Source organism: Amaranthus tricolor, chromosome 1 (assembly GCF_026212465.1).
Source record: "Amaranthus tricolor cultivar Red isolate AtriRed21 chromosome 1, ASM2621246v1, whole genome shotgun sequence".
NCBI classification, from domain to species: domain Eukaryota; kingdom Viridiplantae; phylum Streptophyta; class Magnoliopsida; order Caryophyllales; family Amaranthaceae; genus Amaranthus; species Amaranthus tricolor.
The window spans coordinates 11,767,611-11,786,858 of NC_080047.1; the positions used below are offsets into that span (position 1 = coordinate 11,767,611).

Genomic DNA, 19,248 nt, shown 5'->3' on the forward strand with positions numbered 1-19,248 from the left:
TTATAAAGATTATGCCCATTTGATCAACTGTCAGTAGTCAAGTTTTCATTATAATATAATCAAAAATTCTCATATGAGACGGTCTTATGGTGAAATAATTTTAATTGGACTGGCCCAATGTATATTTATTTTTAAAGTGATGACTTTTTATAGTCTTAAAGTGATCACTTTAAACTTATGGTCCGTTTGGTGGGTGGTAATAAACAGTAGTAATGGGAATGAAAAGTAGTGTAATTTTGGTTGAAAAAATCTCTTGGCTACTTTGATGGTCATGCTTGTCAAACTTCAATCATCTCATTTTCTTCATAAATTTCATTTCAATGCATTAGCATTGGGAGAGGTGGTATTAGGTGGTAATGAAAATTTGTAAACAAAAAAACTTTTTTGTGATTAAAGTTTCATTATCATGAGAATGATATGGAACTTTTGATGAAATTTTACACTATAAATCATTCCTATTACCACCATTTAGTACCATTAACCAAACGAGCTATTAAAGAAATAGATTTACTTATATGAACTCGTCTTATAGTGAGACAATCTTATATAAGAGGCGATATAATATAAATCCCACAAGTCCTATTGATGCATAAGAAAATAATTATTGTTGCAAAATACATCTTGTTCAAGATAATAAGCACTACATTTATCAAACCAAATTGTTTTCTAATACAAAAGAACACTAATTATATTTGACTATTTGAGAATTTACTTTAATTTGTTCCAAATTTTTTATCGAATGTTTTATGCACAACTTTTGTCTATCTAATGATTGAACATATACTTATCAAATGTGCACTTTAATCAATTATATACAAACAAGACCCACATAATTTCATTTTCTTTACTTCTGTGTTTTTTTTTAAAATATTTTATTAATATAATAAATAAATATTTCACGTAAATCTATTTTTTAAAAATATTACTTCTATAATTTTATTAATAGTTTATATTTAATACAATGATTTCAACTTACACTTGTAAAAAGTTGTGTAAATAAGAGTGAAATATGATATTGAGACAAAATTATTTTGTAAATAAAATTTTATTAAACCAAGCAAAGGAATCAATAAAACCTAAGGAAGACGACAAACCATCTAGAATGAACCTGGTCCCTTAGTCAACAATTTGGCCTAAGGCCAATACAAAATATTAAACTCGATCAATTAAGCCAAACAACTTCTTGGCAAGCCAAAACAAAGCATATAAATGATGTTGAATTAGTTGTTTAATTAAACATACAAAATCCGTTATTAAGAACACTAAATCCACCATCCACAACAAGATTATGACCACTAACATACTTGGACTCATTACTAGCCAAATACAAAGCAGCTTGAGCCACATCTTCAAGTGTACACATAGCCCCTTTAAGATTTGAATATACTTCTGCAAAATTTTCTTCGCCCATATTAAATCCATTCATAGTCATTGGCGTAGCCAACACATAAGAAGACAAACAATTAACCCTAATCCCATATTGCCCAAGCTCAACAGCAGCATTCTTTGTTAAGCCTAAAACACCATGCTTTGAGCTTACATAACCATGGGTTGCTGCCCCTGCAATACTACACGAAATGCTACCCATATTAATTATACTTCCTCTTTTGGCAGGAATCATCACTCGAGCTGCATGCTTTGTACCTAAAAAGGGTCCTACAACATTCACCATCATGTTCTTTTCGAACTCTGATTGGGTGTTATCAAGGATATTAGGCCTTTTGTGCCTCCAAACCCTGCATTATTCAGCATGATGTCTAGCTTTCCATATTTTGCTACTGTTGAATCAACAGCATTTTGTAGATGGGATTCAATGGTTACATCACAGTGGATGTATGAGGCTGATTGTTGACCTATGTTGTTGCATACATTTTGGCCTAACTCGTCTTGAATATCAGCAATCATGACTTTAGCACCATGTTTGACGAAAATTTTTGTTGTGTACTCACCAATTCCACTTGCTCCACCTGTGATGAGGGCTACTTTGCCTTCCAACCTGTTACCAATTACTCCGGATCATATCAGTGTCACTATGTGTCCGTTTTATTTAAGAATTTGTGTATAAGCAGTTCGCCTTATATGAGGCCGTCTCACCATCAGACAGATATATATAATTCGCCTATTTTTGTTTTGACTGATCACTTTTTACACATTAAATTTACATGGGCCAGGTCAATAGACATGATCTCGTTATGAGCCCGTTTTATTTAAGAATTTGTGAGTAAGTTAATACGTTACGTGCACATCATTTTATTGCCATATATATAATGGAAATTAGATCAAACATGTTCTAATATATTGACATTTCATTTACATCTACAATTAAATCTGATCAATCAGTTGAATTAGTAAAATCAGGTGAATTAAACAGTGTGTGTTTGCATGGCTAGAAAACAAAGACAAATTCAACTCTATTAAATTGATTACCTTCTGGGTTGTTGGCCTCTTAAGGTTTTGATGATGACTTTACTTTTAAATAAACAAACATATTTTAGAGATTGTTTTGTAGGTATATATCCGATTTAATGTGAATCGTTGATGAAGCCTATGACTTGATTCGTGAAAGAAGTACATGTCTCAAATATCCAAGAAGTTGGGAAATTGCTCTTGAAGACAGTTTACTGTTCCTAGAGTTGAAGTTCTGACGAATGTTGTAGATGGAGACAGTGTGCTGTTCCTCACGATACAGGTCCGAAGAAGACATTGACTGGAAGATTATGAAAATTATATTTTCTGTTTTTGGTTAATGTAAAAGGTTAAAATTTAATTAGTTGCTTAATTAAATTTATTTATTAATTGGCAAAATATTTTTTAATTCGCCTAAAAACATGGAGAAGATCAATTCCTTGTTTATCTCCTATAAACTCGGATATCAAAGGGACTTATTCTACACTTTGAATTTGTCTCCTACAATTTAGGATCTTCCTTAAACCATGATGTTCTTAACCGTGCATGTGCAAGCAGCAGTTACATTCCACTTCTAAACTTCAACTAACTTCCCGTTTTCTTTGGGAGCAAGTAAGTTTGTGGAAGTCGTGGGATATGTGTATTTCGTGGAGAACATGGGCTGAGTGCACTGTCTGCTGTTCCTCCTTATAAAAGAGGGAAATTACGGTTCAGTATGGATGGATGGTTAAATAAAAAAGTGTTGCATTGAGAGAGTCCATCTAAGGGAGAATTAATTGAGAAAAATATTCTAAGTTTTAAATGCCAATTAATTTATAATATTTTTCTTGAGCAACTATTTATTTTTGATCTTAATGAGAATTGGCCTTGTAAAGGGTAATTAAGTGTTTTGTTGTAATTAGACTTATGGGAAGTCTAAGGGAATAGAGAATAGAATCGAGAAAAGAGAAAGAGAAGGAGAGAAGAGAAGAGAAGAGAAGAGAAGAGAAGTAGGCCTAAGTAGAGAAGCTTTGAGTAAAGCGTTTAGAGAATTGAGAAGCTTCAAGTGAAGCAAAACATTGTTTTGTGTAATTGTAACTAATTGCCTAAACATAGTGAGAATTTTGAAATCCCGGGGGGTCGTGGTTTTTCCTTTTGATTAGGCCCAAAAGGTTTCCACGTAAAATTCTTGTCTCCTTTTATTATTCTTCGTTTCGTTTTTTTAAAGGTTTAAGTTTTGTTCTTTACTAGATATAATTCCGCAAAAAGTTGAGCAAAAAATTCTTAAACTAACAACACAACAATTCACCCCCCCTCTTGTTGCATTCGATCATCCATTAGTATTTCTACAATTGGTATCAGAGCCCTGTTCCTCATTTAATCAGGAAACCCTGAGAGCAGTATCCTGTTCCCTGGAAAGATGTTGAAGATGAACGAGCGCATGGAAGAGGGGTACTCCACACAAAGGCCACCCATGTTCGATGGGAAATTCTATACTTACTGGAAAAATAGAATGGAAATCTTCATAAAAGCCGAAAACTATCAAGTTTGGAGAGTCATTGAAATTGGAGACTTTGAGGTGACGACCATCAACTCCAACAATGAAGCTGTTCCAAAGCCAATCACTGAATATGAAAAAGAAGATTTTCACAAGATGGAGATGAACGCTCTTGCTATCAAGTTACTTCACTGTGGGCTTGGTCCAAATGAGCACAATCGAATTATGGGTTGCAAAACCGCAAAGCAGATTTGGGACCTGCTCGAAGTTACCCATGAAGGTACAAGTGAAGTAAAAAGATCCAAGATTGACTTGCTTATGTCGAAGTATGAAAGATTCGTCATGGAACCTAGGGAAAGCATTCAAGAAATGTTCACTAGGTTCACAAATATTACGAATGAGTTAGTCTCTCTTGGAAGAATTATTCCCGTTGATGAACAAGTAAGAAAGGTACTCAGGAGTCTTCCTCAAGACGAACGCTGGAGAGCAAAGGTTACAGCCATCCAGGAGTCCAAAGATTTCACCAAGTTCAATTTGGAAGAGCTGGCTGGCTCCCTAATGACCCATGAATTGCATTTGGGAACAGCTGACAGTTCCCGAAACAAAGGACTGGCTCTAGCAGCAGATGAAAGTGATGAATCAGAAACTGGTGAAGAGGAAGCAGCTTTGTTGGCTAGAAAATTCAAAAAGTTCTTCAGGAACAGAAGGTATGGTAATCAAAGGAATAACAAAGAAAAGGGAACTACAAACGTGAAGACAAGTTTTGAATGCCATAAGTGTGGAAGCACTGAACACTTCATCAAGGATTGCCCTCAATGGAAAAATGAGAAGGGCAAGGGAAAAGCAAGAGAAGTTGGAAGACTATATAAGAAGGGAAACTTCAAAACAGATTTTAGAAAAGCAATGATAGCAGCTTGGGGAGATACGGAGAGCGAGGCTGAGACAGAAGCTACAATGGAAGAGGAAACAGCAAACCTATGTCTCATGGCATCTCATGAAGATTCTAAAGAAAAAGAGGTAACGTCTTCTGGTCCATCCCCTAAATATCAGTTCAACATAAGTAAGAATAATTTAATCAAATTACTGTTAGAGACACAAGACAAACTAGATGAAAAAGCAGCTAAGTGTCTCCAGTTAGAGAAAGATCTTAACTTAAGTAAAGATCATATCTCATATCTTAATTCCTTTAGAATCGATGTGCAAAGTAGATTTTTTGATTTATTAGATGAGAATATCATTTTAAAAGAACAGTTGGAAAAATTAAAACAGGAATTTGACACTCTTAATATTGAATTAAATCAAAGCAAATTGTTAGGATTAAAATCGGTTGAAAATGATAAAATCACTCATGAGTTTAGCACGAAAGTCCAAGAATTGAAATTAAAATTAGAATTAAGTGATAAGGAAAATAAATTCCTAAAAGATCAAATTAACTTAAGAGGAAAAGGGAAAATCAAAGAAATTCCCAAATGGATTCTTAATGCTAAAGCCAAGAGTAAAGAAGGTCTAGGCTTTATTAAGAATGATAAAAAGAAAAAGTTCTATGTAGATCTCCCTAGTAGTAAAATATGTTCCTTCTGTGGTAAAAGTGGACACCTAAAACATCAATGTATAAAGAGGGAACAGCATATCAAAGCAAATAAAAATTATGTCGAACGTACATGGATTAAGAAATGTGATTCAAATATTGTCGACAAGGAACCCAAGGATGAATGGGTTCCTGCACCTAACCATTAGTTTGCTTTGCAGGATCAAGTGAGGGGGAACAACTCATGGTATCTCGACAGTGGGTGTTCCAAGCACATGACGGGTGACAAATCTAAATTTCTCTCACTTGAAGCCTATGATGGGGGAACAGTAACCTTCGGTGACAACATGAAGGGTGAGATAATCGCCAAAGGAAAGGTTGGAAGGTCTAGTTCCCATGCCATTGATAATGTATTTTTAGTCGAGAATTTAAAACACAATTTGTTAAGTATTTCTCAATTTTGCGACAAAGGTAACTCTGTTAAGTTTACTTCTGAAAAATGCATAATTTCTAGGAACAGTACAGGAGACCCTGTGCTGAAGGGAATCAGAAAAGGGAACACCTATGTGGTGGACCTGGACACTGTTCCCAGAAACAGTCTAACGTGTTTAAGTGTTATTGAAGAAGACCCACTACTTTGGCACAAGCGATTAGGTCATGCTAGCTTTTCATTGATTAACACTTTAAGATCAAAAGACCTAGTAAGAGGATTACCTGAAATAAAATTTCTTAAAAATGAAGTTTGCGATCCTTGTGCTAAAGGGAAACAAGTGCGGTCATCCTTTAAATCTAAAAACGTTGTGACTACCACTAGACCATTAGAATTAATTCATATGGATTTATGTGGACCAATGAGAACACAAAGCCGTAGTGGCAAAAAGTATGTATTTGTTGTTGTTGATGATTATAGTAGATTCACTTGGACCTTATTTTTGGCAAGCAAAGATGAAGCTTTTGATGAGTTTGTTTCCTTTGCTAATAAAACACAAAAATCTACCAATAATCAAATTGTTCACATTAGGTCTGATCATGGGAAAGAATTTGAAAATTCAAACTTCATGAATTATTGCAATGAACATGGCATAAATCACAATTTTTCCGCACCTAGAACACCACAACAAAATGGTGTGGTAGAAAGGAAAAATAGGACCTTAGAAGAAATGGCAAGGACCATGTTGATTGCTAGTGGTCTACCTAGGAATTTTTGGGCAGAAGCCGTTAATACTGCATGCTATATATTGAATCGTGTTCTTATAAGACCAATCACTTCAAAGACACCTTATGAATTGCTCAAAGGTGTTAAACCAAATATCTCCTATTTTCGTGTGTTTGGATGCAAATGTTTTGTACATGTTAATGGAAAACGAAACATAGGTAAATTTGATGAAAGAAGTGATGAGGCAGTATTTCTAGGTTATTCATCACAAAGCAAAGCTTACAGAGTTTACAATAAGAGAACAATGTGTGTAGAGGAGTCTGTTCACATAATCTTTGATGAAACTAACTTTTCAACAAGTGAACAGGAAACAAGTAATATTAAAATAGGTCTTGCAAACATGGAAGATGATGATGAAGGAATTAAAGTGCAAGATCATGGAACAGCAAGTGAACAGTCGATACAAGAAGAGGCAGAAGAAACTGATCAAATCCAGGAACTGCCAGTACAACAGGATCAGCAGACTGTTCCCAATCCAGCTGTTCCCACAGATGAACAGAATGATCCAGCAGATGAACAGAATGTCAATCAAGTTGCTGAACAAGAACATGCTACTGTTCCTTCAAGAGAATTTGTGCCTAAACCTTGGAAGTATCAAAGATATCATCCTCTTGACTCAATTGTAAGTGATATAAATAAGGGAACACAAACCAGATCTCAATTGAGAAACTTTTGTGCACACTTTGCGTTCCTTTCATCACTTGAACCTAAAAATCACGAGGAAGCTTTGAAGGATTCCGATTGGATAGTTGTCATGCAAGATGAATTAAATGAGTTTGAAAGAAATAAAGTATGGCACTTGGAACCCAAACCGAAAAACAAGAAAGTTATTGGTTTGAAATGGGTATTTCGGAACAAGCTTGATGAGCATGGAATAATTGTTAGAAATAAAGCTAGACTCGTGGTTAAAGGTTATAATCAACAAGAAGGTATTGATTACACTGAGACTTTTGCTCCAGTAGCAAGGTTAGAGGCTATCCGAATCTTAATTTCTTTTGCTGCATTTATGAATTTTAAGCTATATCAAATGGATGTGAAATGTGCTTTCTTAAATGGTTATCTTGATGAAGAAGTTTTTGTGGAACAACCTCCAGGTTTTGAGAATACCTCTTGTCCTAATCATATCTACAAGCTTGACAAAGCCCTATATGGCTTGAAGCAAGCACCTAGGCAATGGTACGAAAGACTTTCAAAGTTTTTGATTCAAAATAACTTTGTAAGAGGAAAAATCGACAAAACCTTGTTCTTTAAGAATAAAGGTTCTCATATTTTGGTTGTTCAAATTTATGTTGATGATATTATTTTTGGTGCTACTAATGATTTATTATGTAAAGAATTTGCTAACCTTATGAGTACAGAATTTGAAATGAGCATGATGGGAGAATTAAATTTCTTTCTTGGTTTGCAAATTAAACAAACTGAAAATGGTATTTTTATTCATCAACAAAAATACATTAAAGAACTTCTTAAGAAATATGGACTAAACAACTCTAAAACCAACCATACACCTATGGCTACCAATGTTAGACTAGATGAAGACCGAAATGGAACTAACATAGATCAAACAATGTATAGAGGCATGATAGGTTCTTTATTGTATCTAACTGCAAGTAGACCTGATATTTCTTTTAGTGTTGGTTTATGTGCTAGATTTCAATCAAGTCCTAAAGAATCACATCTCACGGCAGTAAAGAGAATTTTGAGATATTTGAAGGGAACAGACGATTTGTCCCTATTTTATCCTAAAAGTGATGTTTATGATTTAAAAGGTTTTAGTGATGCAGATTATGCAGGTGATCTTGTTAATAGAAAAAGTACATCAGGTATGGTACAATATCTTGGCTCATGTTTAGTTTCATGGAGTTCCAAGAAACAAAACACAGTTGCATTATCCACTGCAGAAGCTGAATACGTAGCAGCAGCAGCCTGCTGTTCCCAAATGCTTTGGATAAAACAGCAACTTAGAGATTTTGGTATTAAAGTTGAATGCATTCCTATTTATTGTGATAATACTAGTGCCATATGTATATCTAAAGATCCAGTGCATCATTCACGTGCTAAACATATACATATTAGACATCATTTTCTTAAGGATAATGTGGAACACAAAAACATTGTATTAAAGCATGTTAACACTAATGAACAAGTTGCAGATATTCTGACCAAACCACTTCCTAGGGAACAATATGAAAAAATGAGATTGGAACTTGGTATGATCAAGCTCCACTAAAGTTAGTTGCATATATTTCCCATTGAAGCATCATGAAAATGAAGAGGTCAGGAATCAATCTCAATATCTTGATTGAAAATCAATTATTGCATGGATCAGGTAAACACATAATAAAGTTTGTACTATGAATGTTCTTACGGTTGCATGTTGTTAATTCGAACAGACCAAAGCAATATGTTCATTATTTTCTTCATAATAATTCATAAAATCATAATTAATTTCCTTATTTCCTATTTTATATTTTATCCATATTCAATATTTTTATACGGCCAAACCGTTTGACAACTTTTGGGAAAACGGTTCCTCTTCAAGTAATGCAAAGCAATAAAGAGATGGGACTTGGAGGAGTAACCGTCACTTCAATCATTTAAAAACCCCTGCCTCACGTCACCTTCTCAAACCTTCTCTCAAAAAACCGTCCTTCTTCTTCTCACTTCAATCTCTCACTCAAGAACCGTCCTTCTTCCTCACAAAAACCTACAAAATTCAAAAATGAAAACCCCCAAATCCTCTAAATCAGGCAAGAAAACTCCAAAATCCTGTATGCCCGATCAACCAAAACCACTAAGGGTAGTACTTCCACCTCCATTACTGCAGGACGCACCACCAACACCAACTGAAACTACACAAGAATCACAGAAACACTCCACTGAACCCACCAGTACCAAAAGAAAAATGTCAACAGGTGGTTCATCTTCTAGAGTAGTTAAGCGATCGAAGCATGTTGATCCAAATAGCGCAGAAGAAGTTTCAAAGGAGATGACTGTAGGGTTCGGGTTGGACAAATATTGGTATGATTCTACAAACTTTCCTAGATTGCATGAGATTTTACAGTATCAAGAATGGGAATTGTTAATGTCAAATTTCAGTTGCAATTCAATTTTTCCAAACCTAATGAGAGAATTTATTGTAAATTTCTCTAATGATGGCGGTATGTGTACTAGTGTTGTTAAAACTGTTAAAATTGAATTTAACAGCGCATTATTAGGGGAATGGTTTAATGTTCCCAATGTTGGTTTTGATACATATCATATTGGGTCAAAGATTGCATTTTCTGGCATTAATGAACGCACAATTTTAAAATTTTTAGGAGTTGATCAAAAGGGGAAGATCAGTCACAATGTTCTGTCCCCTATGCATAAATTGTTGTACAATGTTGCTCGCAGATTTATTTTACCACGAAACTCAAAACGTAGTCAAGTGAGTTTGCGTGATGCCACCTTGATTTACTGCATGGAAAAACATATTAAAATAAATTTTCCTTCATTGATGATCTCTCATTTATCAGACTGCATTGAAAAGAAAAGTTTCATTGGTTATGGAGGGTTGTTAACATGGATTTTTAGGAAGTTTGAGGTCCCATTGGAAGGGTTGGAGTTCCCAATGGGTCCCAATATGAAAATTGGTGCTAAATGTTTACAAAATTTGCATTTGAAATTGAATGATGAGGGAGTATTGATGCATGAGGGGGTTGTAGAAGTTGAATCTGAAGATGAAGGGGCTGAAGAGGTTGAAGAAGAAAAGGAGGCAGAGGAGAAAAAGGAGGAAAAAGAGAATGAGGAAGAAAAGGAACAAGATCCTGTTCCCTCTGAAAATATTGAAAAATCTGAGAAAGAGGAACAGGATGGAGCTGTAAGTAAGGGGGAAAAGGAAAAGAAAAAGGAAGCCTTGGATGAAAATGTCCCTCACAATCTATGTAGTGATTCCAGCGATGAAGAGATTGTGTTGGCTATGAGGAAAAAGGCTAAGTCAATGCAAAGGAAGAGTAGGAGGTTGGCTTCGAAACGCAAGGCTACTTTGGTTGATGAAACACTATCTGACACCATCCCTGAGCCAATACCTGATGAACCTACCTCTCCCAAGACAGCCAATTCACCACCACATCAAATTCCATCACCACCACCATCACCTATCCCGTGTACACCACCACCACAATCACACACTTCACCCAATATTGGCTGTACTAACTTTGACTCTGTTCCTGCAGTTTCCTTACATTCCATACTCTCCAAGCTCCTTGATCTACAGTCTCATTTCATTGCTTTTCAAGCTGAAATTCGTGTCTCACTTGCTTCTATTGTGGATCAGCTAAACCAAATGGAACAACGCCTTGGTGCCAAGCTGGACACAGTGGAGGTGCAGACTGAATTCATTGATGAAGAAGAGACTGACCCTTGATCCCTCTGCTCAAAAGTTTAATGATTTGTTGGCTGTATGACTTAACAAACAATTTCTCTTTTTGCCTTGTACCATCTGCGGTACATGGTTATTGTAACTTTGAACAATTGCTACTTTTCTTTGTTTTTTATTTTTATGGTCTGTGACAATTAACTCTATGCAGGTTTAATCATTGTTCATAGCACTTACTTTTATTATTGTTGTTTGTTGTTTTCATCACTAACAAATCTATATGGTTTGTGCTGAGATTTGATAACTCCCACTTCTTTTTGATTGATGACAAAAGGGGGAAGATTATGCACAAACTTAACAGGAGCAGTGAATACACAGTTACATATCTTGTTGATTTATATTGATTCTTTTGAATGATATGTGTGCTGCTGTGTTTATGCTAGTTTAGTGATCATCTGTGTTGCTAAGTTTGTTGAAGTTCTCATGAAGTCCTCATGAATATTTGATTATGAAGTCCTCATGAATATTTGATTCTGTGAAAATACTTAATGAGTTATGTTTATTATTATTAGGTTTATTATAGTTTTATTATGTTAGTTTTTATTTATTTTCGTTATGTTAGTTTTTATTTATTTTCGTTATGTTAGTCTTTATCTATTTCCGTTTAACTTAGTTTATTTCATTTAGGTTTTAAGTTAATTTATTTTGAAAACTTTTGAAAAATATTTGATATGTTAGAGTAAACTGTTTGTTTATGAATGCTTGGTAAATTATATTCTAACAAGTTGATTTGCTAAGTTAATTAGAGTTACTTTAATCTCTAGTATGCTCTATGAATTTTGATTTACTCTATTTCACTTAAGTTTGTTTATAAAGTTTGCCATCATCAAAAAGGGGGAATTTGTTGGCCTCTTAAGGTTTTGATGATGACTTTACTTTTAAATAAACAAACATATTTTAGAGATTGTTTTGTAGGTATATATCCGATTTAATGTGAATCGTTGATGAAGCCTATGACTTGATTCGTGAAAGAAGTACATGTCTCAAATATCCAAGAAGTTGGGAAATTGCTCTTGAAGACAGTTTACTGTTCCTAGAGTTGAAGTTCTGACGAATGTTGTAGATGGAGACAGTGTGCTGTTCCTCACGATACAGGTCCGAAGAAGACATTGACTGGAAGATTATGAAAATTATATTTTCTGTTTTTGGTTAATGTAAAAGGTTAAAATTTAATTAGTTGCTTAATTAAATTTATTTATTAATTGGCAAAATATTTTTTAATTCGCCTAAAAACATGGAGAAGATCAATTCCTTGTTTATCTCCTATAAACTCGGATATCAAAGGGACTTATTCTACACTTTGAATTTGTCTCCTACAATTTAGGATCTTCCTTAAACCATGATGTTCTTAACCGTGCATGTGCAAGCAGCAGTTACATTCCACTTCTAAACTTCAACTAACTTCCCGTTTTCTTTGGGAGCAAGTAAGTTTGTGGAAGTCGTGGGATATGTGTATTTCGTGGAGAACATGGGCTGAGTGCACTGTCTGCTGTTCCTCCTTATAAAAGAGGGAAATTACGGTTCAGTATGGATGGATGGTTAAATAAAAAATGTTGCATTGAGAGAGTCCATCTAAGGGAGAATTAATTGAGAAAAATATTCTAAGTTTTAAATGCCAATTAATTTATAATATTTTTCTTGAGCAACTATTTATTTTTGATCTTAATGAGAATTGGCCTTGTAAAGGGTAATTGAGTGTTTTGTTGTAATTAGACTTATGGGAAGTCTAAGGGAATAGAGAATAGAATCGAGAAAAGAGAAAGAGAAGGAGAGAAGAGAAGAGAAGAGAAGAGAAGAGAAGTAGGCCTAAGTAGAGAAGCTTTGAGTAAAGCGTTTAGAGAATTGAGAAGCTTCAAGTGAAGCAAAACATTGTTTTGTGTAATTGTAACTAATTGCCTAAACATAGTGAGAATTTTGAAATCCCGGGGGGTCGTGGTTTTTCCTTTTGATTAGGCCCAAAAGGTTTCCACGTAAAATTCTTGTCTCCTTTTATTATTCTTCGTTTCGTTTTTTTAAAGGTTTAAGTTTTGTTCTTTACTAGATATAATTCCGCAAAAAGTTGAGCAAAAAATTCTTAAACTAACAACACAACAATTCACCCCCCCTCTTGTTGCATTCGATCATCCATTAGTATTTCTACATGGGTTCTGCAGAACCATTTTCCATTTCGCTATGTAGATGATGTTATTACCTCTGATGAGAGTAGAAAGTGGATAGTAGAGAATAGAGAGAGATAATTGTGCAAGTTGTGGTCGAGCATCTCCCTTATTGGAAGTTATTTATAGGCTCAGGTAGCAACAAACACCAATAACATACACACAAAATAAAGGAAAAAGTGTCAGAAACTACCTAATAAAATTTTATTTTTCAAAAAAATACCTAATAAAAATATTTTTGTCAAAAAATACCTAATAAAATTTTTTCTTTTCCAAAGAGTACCATGTAACGCTTTCTTTCAGTTGACCGTTAAATATAACGGTTGACTGATCAAAATCGAGAATTTTTCATCCTCATCTTCAATTTCTTTTCCAATTCAATTTACTCACTATTGTTTTCCTCTACTTTTTACTCAAAATCGAAATTAAATTGGAACTCAAATTGAAGATGAGGAAAAAGAATTTTCAATTTTGACCAGTCAACTGTTATATTTGACGGTCAACTGCAGGAAAAAGTTACTTAATACTCTTTGAAAAAGAAAAATATTGACAGGTATTTTTTGGCAAAAAGTTTTTTATTATTAGGTTTTGACAATTTTTCCCTAAAGTAAATCAGTTTTAATAGTGTACTCCTGATCTTATCGATTCATTCATTTAGCCTCATTGATCTTATCGATCCATTCATTTAGCCTCATTGTCTTTTAGCACGTAGACTTAAAAAATTAGCTAGGTTAGTTGAATTTAGATAAGAGAGATAATATAGACAGTAAAAGTGGTGCGGACATAGGAGTACTATTTGCGACTATAATTTTTTCATAGAAGACACAATATGCAAAATAATCTTGAATGGAAAATACTAATTACCATAATATAGCAATTATTTTAAAACGGAAGAAGGTAGTTGAATTAAAAGCAACCATTAAAAAAATCCTTCCTACGTTCGTTAAAAAATATTCTATTTGTCATGTTGGGGTATTCCATTTGTTGTTACCATAAGAACTCTTTCCATTTACATCACAAAATTTAGACAAAAATTATCTTGTTCATCCTCATTGTAATGTTTTAATAATGCTTATGGTTTCTAGATATCTTCCACTTAACATTTTTCCATTTCTTATGATCCTCACACGTTTCTCACTAACTTTATAAAATATTTTTTATTAGTTGTGATCCCTATATTTTTTTTACCAACTTTCTTTTAATATTTTTTAATGTTTATGGCCTCCATTTTTCTTCCATCAAATTTATTAATCAATTAAATAACATTTTCACAATCTAAAAAATTCTACTTCCTCCATTTCATAATAGTTGATGCTGAATTTGACATATTATGTGGAAACATATCACAGTCAATAGTAAGTATTACCACTGAGCAGTGACCCTTCTTTATAGAACTTTATTAAGAAAAGGATGGTGTGATATATTTACACATGCTTTCATTGAGGTGACCTCACAAAAGCTGTAATTATTGGACAGTGGTTTACATCATATACCATTCACAAAAAAAGTTATTACTGCATATGTCTCAATGGCCACTAGTGTTTCAGTGGTATGTTCTGTTCTACTTTTACGTAACGAAGTACTTCAAATATAAAACTCTTATTCACACGTGATTATTGTTCCCTACATCTAGTGATGGCCACGGAGCGGGTTACCTGGAACCGAATCGGTCTCGAACCGCTTGAAACCGTCCCGGAATCAGAATCGTTCACGACAAGTTTCGAACCAGCCCAAACAGCGGAACCGTGAAACCGCCGAAAAAAAATGCTTGAACTGGACCTAAGAACCGTGGCCAGTTCATCGGGACCACAGTTCCTTGGAACCGGAACCGACCAGGTGAACGGGCCCAGCGGTTCTTTGGAACCGTCGAAAAAATAGCCGTTAACTAGCTGTTGTGATTTTAACTATAAATACACATCACTTTCAATCATTTTCATTCACAACTCATCTCTTCTCCTACTCTTTTTACTTACTCTCTCTACTTAATTACGTAATTATTCTCTTAATTACGTAATTAGTCTTTTAATTATTTCTTAATTTAGTTAATTAAATAATTAGTCTATTAATTATTAATTTATTTCTTAATTCCATTATTATTTCAATATTATCATGTCTTCTTTTTTTGAAAAAAGCCTCTAAAAAGTTACTAAAAGTGGCAAAATCATTGGGAGGTTCTAGCTCCAAAAGAAAGGCTACTTCAACTGCGTCAGTATCAACAACACCCTCGATTAGTAATTATAATTATGAACCAAATTATCCAGAAGGGTACGACCAAGAATTACACAATTATGCAGAAGAAGTGGAAAGAGAAATACAAATTGATGAAGAAGAAGAAGAACAAGAAGAGGAACCAACGACCCCTATTGGGATACATAGATCTCGACAGTCATCAACAAGATCACATGAAGAATAACTACAACAACAACAACAAAGACAAGCTCGTGGTAAACGAGTCAATTTCCAAACTATCGGTTAGTTTTATAATTTTATTCTTCAAATTGATTAAATTTTAAATTATTATTTATTTATATATTACGGTATTTGAGTATGTCTTTATATTTAAATTTAGATGAAGATGATCCAGTAAGACAACCTTTTCCGGCAATGCCACCTTCTAGTGGTAGAGCTGTTTCACATGTGTGGTCGTATTTTACAAAAGAACCAACCGACAATCCAGATGTTTTCTTATGCACTTGTCAAATTTGTGAAAGTCAAGGAGTAAATCCCGTAGTTTCATACAATATCACCAGAGGTAAATACTTTTTAAGTTTTTTTACACATACATGATATTCATATTTTATAAATCAAGAATGTATTAAAAATTCATTTATTGTGTTTTGTGAATACGTGTTAGGTGGTGTACAGGATCTTTTAACAAACATTTGGCAAAGAAGCATGGAATCACAAAAGAAACTCATGTAGAAAGCGACAGCGGGACCACAAGTGGAAGCCGACAATGGGACATTCCCAACGAAGGTATGCCTTTTAAATATAATCGTAATGATATGATTGATGAATTTTCTAAATATGTAATTTGTGATGAATTGCCATTCAACCATGGTGAAAGTAGGGCATACAAGCATTACACTAGAAAAACTTTACAACCACAATATAGAGCAATCCTTAGGAACACTCTTAAACGACGCACAATTAAATTATATGAATCAATGCGTTATGAATTAGTAGAAATGTTTAAATCTTTTAATGGTAGGGTTAGCATAACAACTAATATTTGATCTGCTCCCCCACATTTAAAAGCTTATATGTGTGTAACATCACATTGGATAGATCAAAATTGAATTATTTAAAAAAGAATAATTGCTTTTGAAGCAATGCTCGAAAGACATACGGGTGAAAACATAAAATACAGATTAATAGAGATATGTAAAGAACGGAACTGGTTTGATAAGATGCTTTGTTATTCTACCAATAATGCAACTGCCAACATTAAATGCATCGAACTATTGTATAACGAACCTGCATTAAGTTTTATCCTTGGGGGTAAATTATTACACGTACGTTGTTGTGCTCATATATTAAACTATCTTTCCAAGCAGGTTTAAAACAATTAAGTGATTTATTAGATCCCATTAGAGACATAGTAAAGTGGAAAGATAATTATCGAGAATTGCAAAAGATATCCTTGCGATTCCTGCTTCTACGATTGTGTCTGAGTCTGCTTTTAGTGCAGGTAGAAGAGTTTTAGACGAAAAGAAATCTCGTCTTGCTCCACATAGTATTCAAATATGTGTTTGCAAGAAAGATTGGGATCAAACGAAGCTTCGAACACACGAACAAAAGAACGATGATGATTAAGGCGATGATGATCCATGGATGATGATGGATACATCTGCATCATCGTCAGGAGGAGAGTCAGCGGAAGCATCTAACCAACCAGATGATGATGACGAAGACAAATAGGATCAATCGGACAACGATCAATCAACATTCAACAACTACAAATAAAAGGTATGGCAAATAACTACGTGGGCTTTGATTCCTTCGGGATACATAGGCAGCTTAGTATTCCTTCGGGTACTAGGTTCAAGTCCATTTTTTCCCTCTTTTTTTATTAATCATCTTTATCGTTTCTTATTAATTTATTTTTTTCATTCTTTTTAGTAAATATTTTAATAACGATGACAAGCAATGAATTTCGCTAATAATCAAGTAATCATCAAAGGTACGTCCGCATTATTATAGTATTTTTATATTATATTTAAAGGATAAATAAAAATGGAACCGATGGTCCGACCAGCCCGACTCGCGAGTTGGAACCGCCGGAAGCCCGGAACCGCTAAGGAACCGTTTGGAACCGCCCGAAACCGGAACGTTCGAATCAGGTTCCAAATAGAACCGGAACCGGGTGGAACCGGAACGGAACCGGCCCAACCCGGACCTTGGCCATCACTACCTACATCGTAGAAGTAGTTCATATGGTCCAATAATCGTACTAAAAATTCACTATCTTTATTCTAGAGTTTGCTATTACATATTTTAATTTTGATACATTCTATGAGATTAATGAGGTAGTACATGTAAATAACGGTTATTTAAGAAAGTAGTAAATAACTTTTATGTTTATATTTTACAGGATGGCTATTAAGATTTTTATTTTATTTTTTTCTTATTTTTTATTTTAATATTATGTATTTGTCATTTTGTGGTTATTTGCAAATAACCGTTATTGATTAGGATTTTCTTGAGATTAATTGCTCAACTTGTTTTTAACGTTTTTTCTACATCAAATGTACCTGTGAATTATACTAAGAAAAATAATTTTTTTTAAGATAATAGATTTATTATTTTATTAAATAATAAATTTTACAAAAAAAGAGTGAGAACTATAAACATTAAAAGAATATAAAAATAAAAATAGTGAAAAAAATTTTGGGACCACAATTATTAAAAAAATCAAATAAAGTTATAGGAGAATATGTGAAGACCATAAGTTAAAATAAAAATATTAAAATAAAATTAGTAAAAAATATGTGGAGATCACCATGCATAACCGTTAATAAAATATTAAAATAAGGGCAAGGTTAATTATGTCTAAAATTTTTGGTATAAATGGAATAGTCTCAAGATTAGAGGTATTTTGCAGAGGTACATTGAGGCAATACGGGACATGTATGACAGAGTATCGACTATCATTCATACACCGGTGGGTATGACTGAGTCTTTCCCAATTAAAGTGGGTCAGCATTAGGGATCAACGCTAAGTCCTTTCATTTTCACGGTCATTATGGAGGAAATCTCTAAGTCTATTTGGGAGATCATACCATGGTGCATGCATTTTGCTGATGATATCGTTTTGTTCGCAAAAACCAAGGAGGAGACCAATAGTAAACTGGAAGAGTGGAGGGCAGCCTTAGAGGGTAAAGGGTTGCGTATAAGTCGATCGAAGACAGAATATTTGCGATGCGACTTTAGTGGGACAGAACCGAAAGGTGAGCTAGAAGTGACCATAGGTGGAGAAGTTGTGGCATGTACGTCAAAGTTCAAATATTTGGGATCGGTAATAAAGAGTAATGGGGAGATTGATGGAGATGTTACTCATAAAAGTGGGTTGGCTCAAGTGGCGAGCAGCAACCGGGGTGCCTTATGATAAAAAGTTTCCTAGTAGATTAAAAGGAAAATTCTACTGTGTTTCTATTAGGCCAGCTTTGTTATATGTGACAGAATGTTGGCCCGTAAAGAAGGTCTTCGAACAGAGGATGGACGTAACATAAATGCGTATGCTGAGGTGGATGTGTGGTCACATAATGATGGATAAAATCAGAAACCAGGAGTTTAGGGAGAAGTTAGGGGTTGCACCTCTCTCTGCAAAGATGCATGAGAACAGGTTGAGATGCTTTGGGCATGCGCAGAGAAAGACTTATGATGCCCCAGTGAGAAGGATCGAATGCATCATAGTGGAGGGCAAGAGAAGTAGAGGGAGACCTAGAAGAACGTGGGAGGAACAAATTAAAAGTGACTTATATGACCTGCACCTCACTAAGGACCTGACTTAAGATAGGAGTAGTTGGCGGTGTCTTATTCATG

At 34.3% G+C, this 19,248-nt stretch overlaps 1 pseudogene; it reads right to left on the reverse strand.

Annotated features, from left to right (window-relative positions):
• Nucleotides 1–1,152: 1,152 nt before the first annotated feature.
• On the reverse strand, nucleotides 1,153–16,794 carry LOC130828449 (borneol dehydrogenase, mitochondrial-like; annotated as a pseudogene).
• Between the last annotated feature and the right edge of the window lie 2,454 nt (nucleotides 16,795–19,248).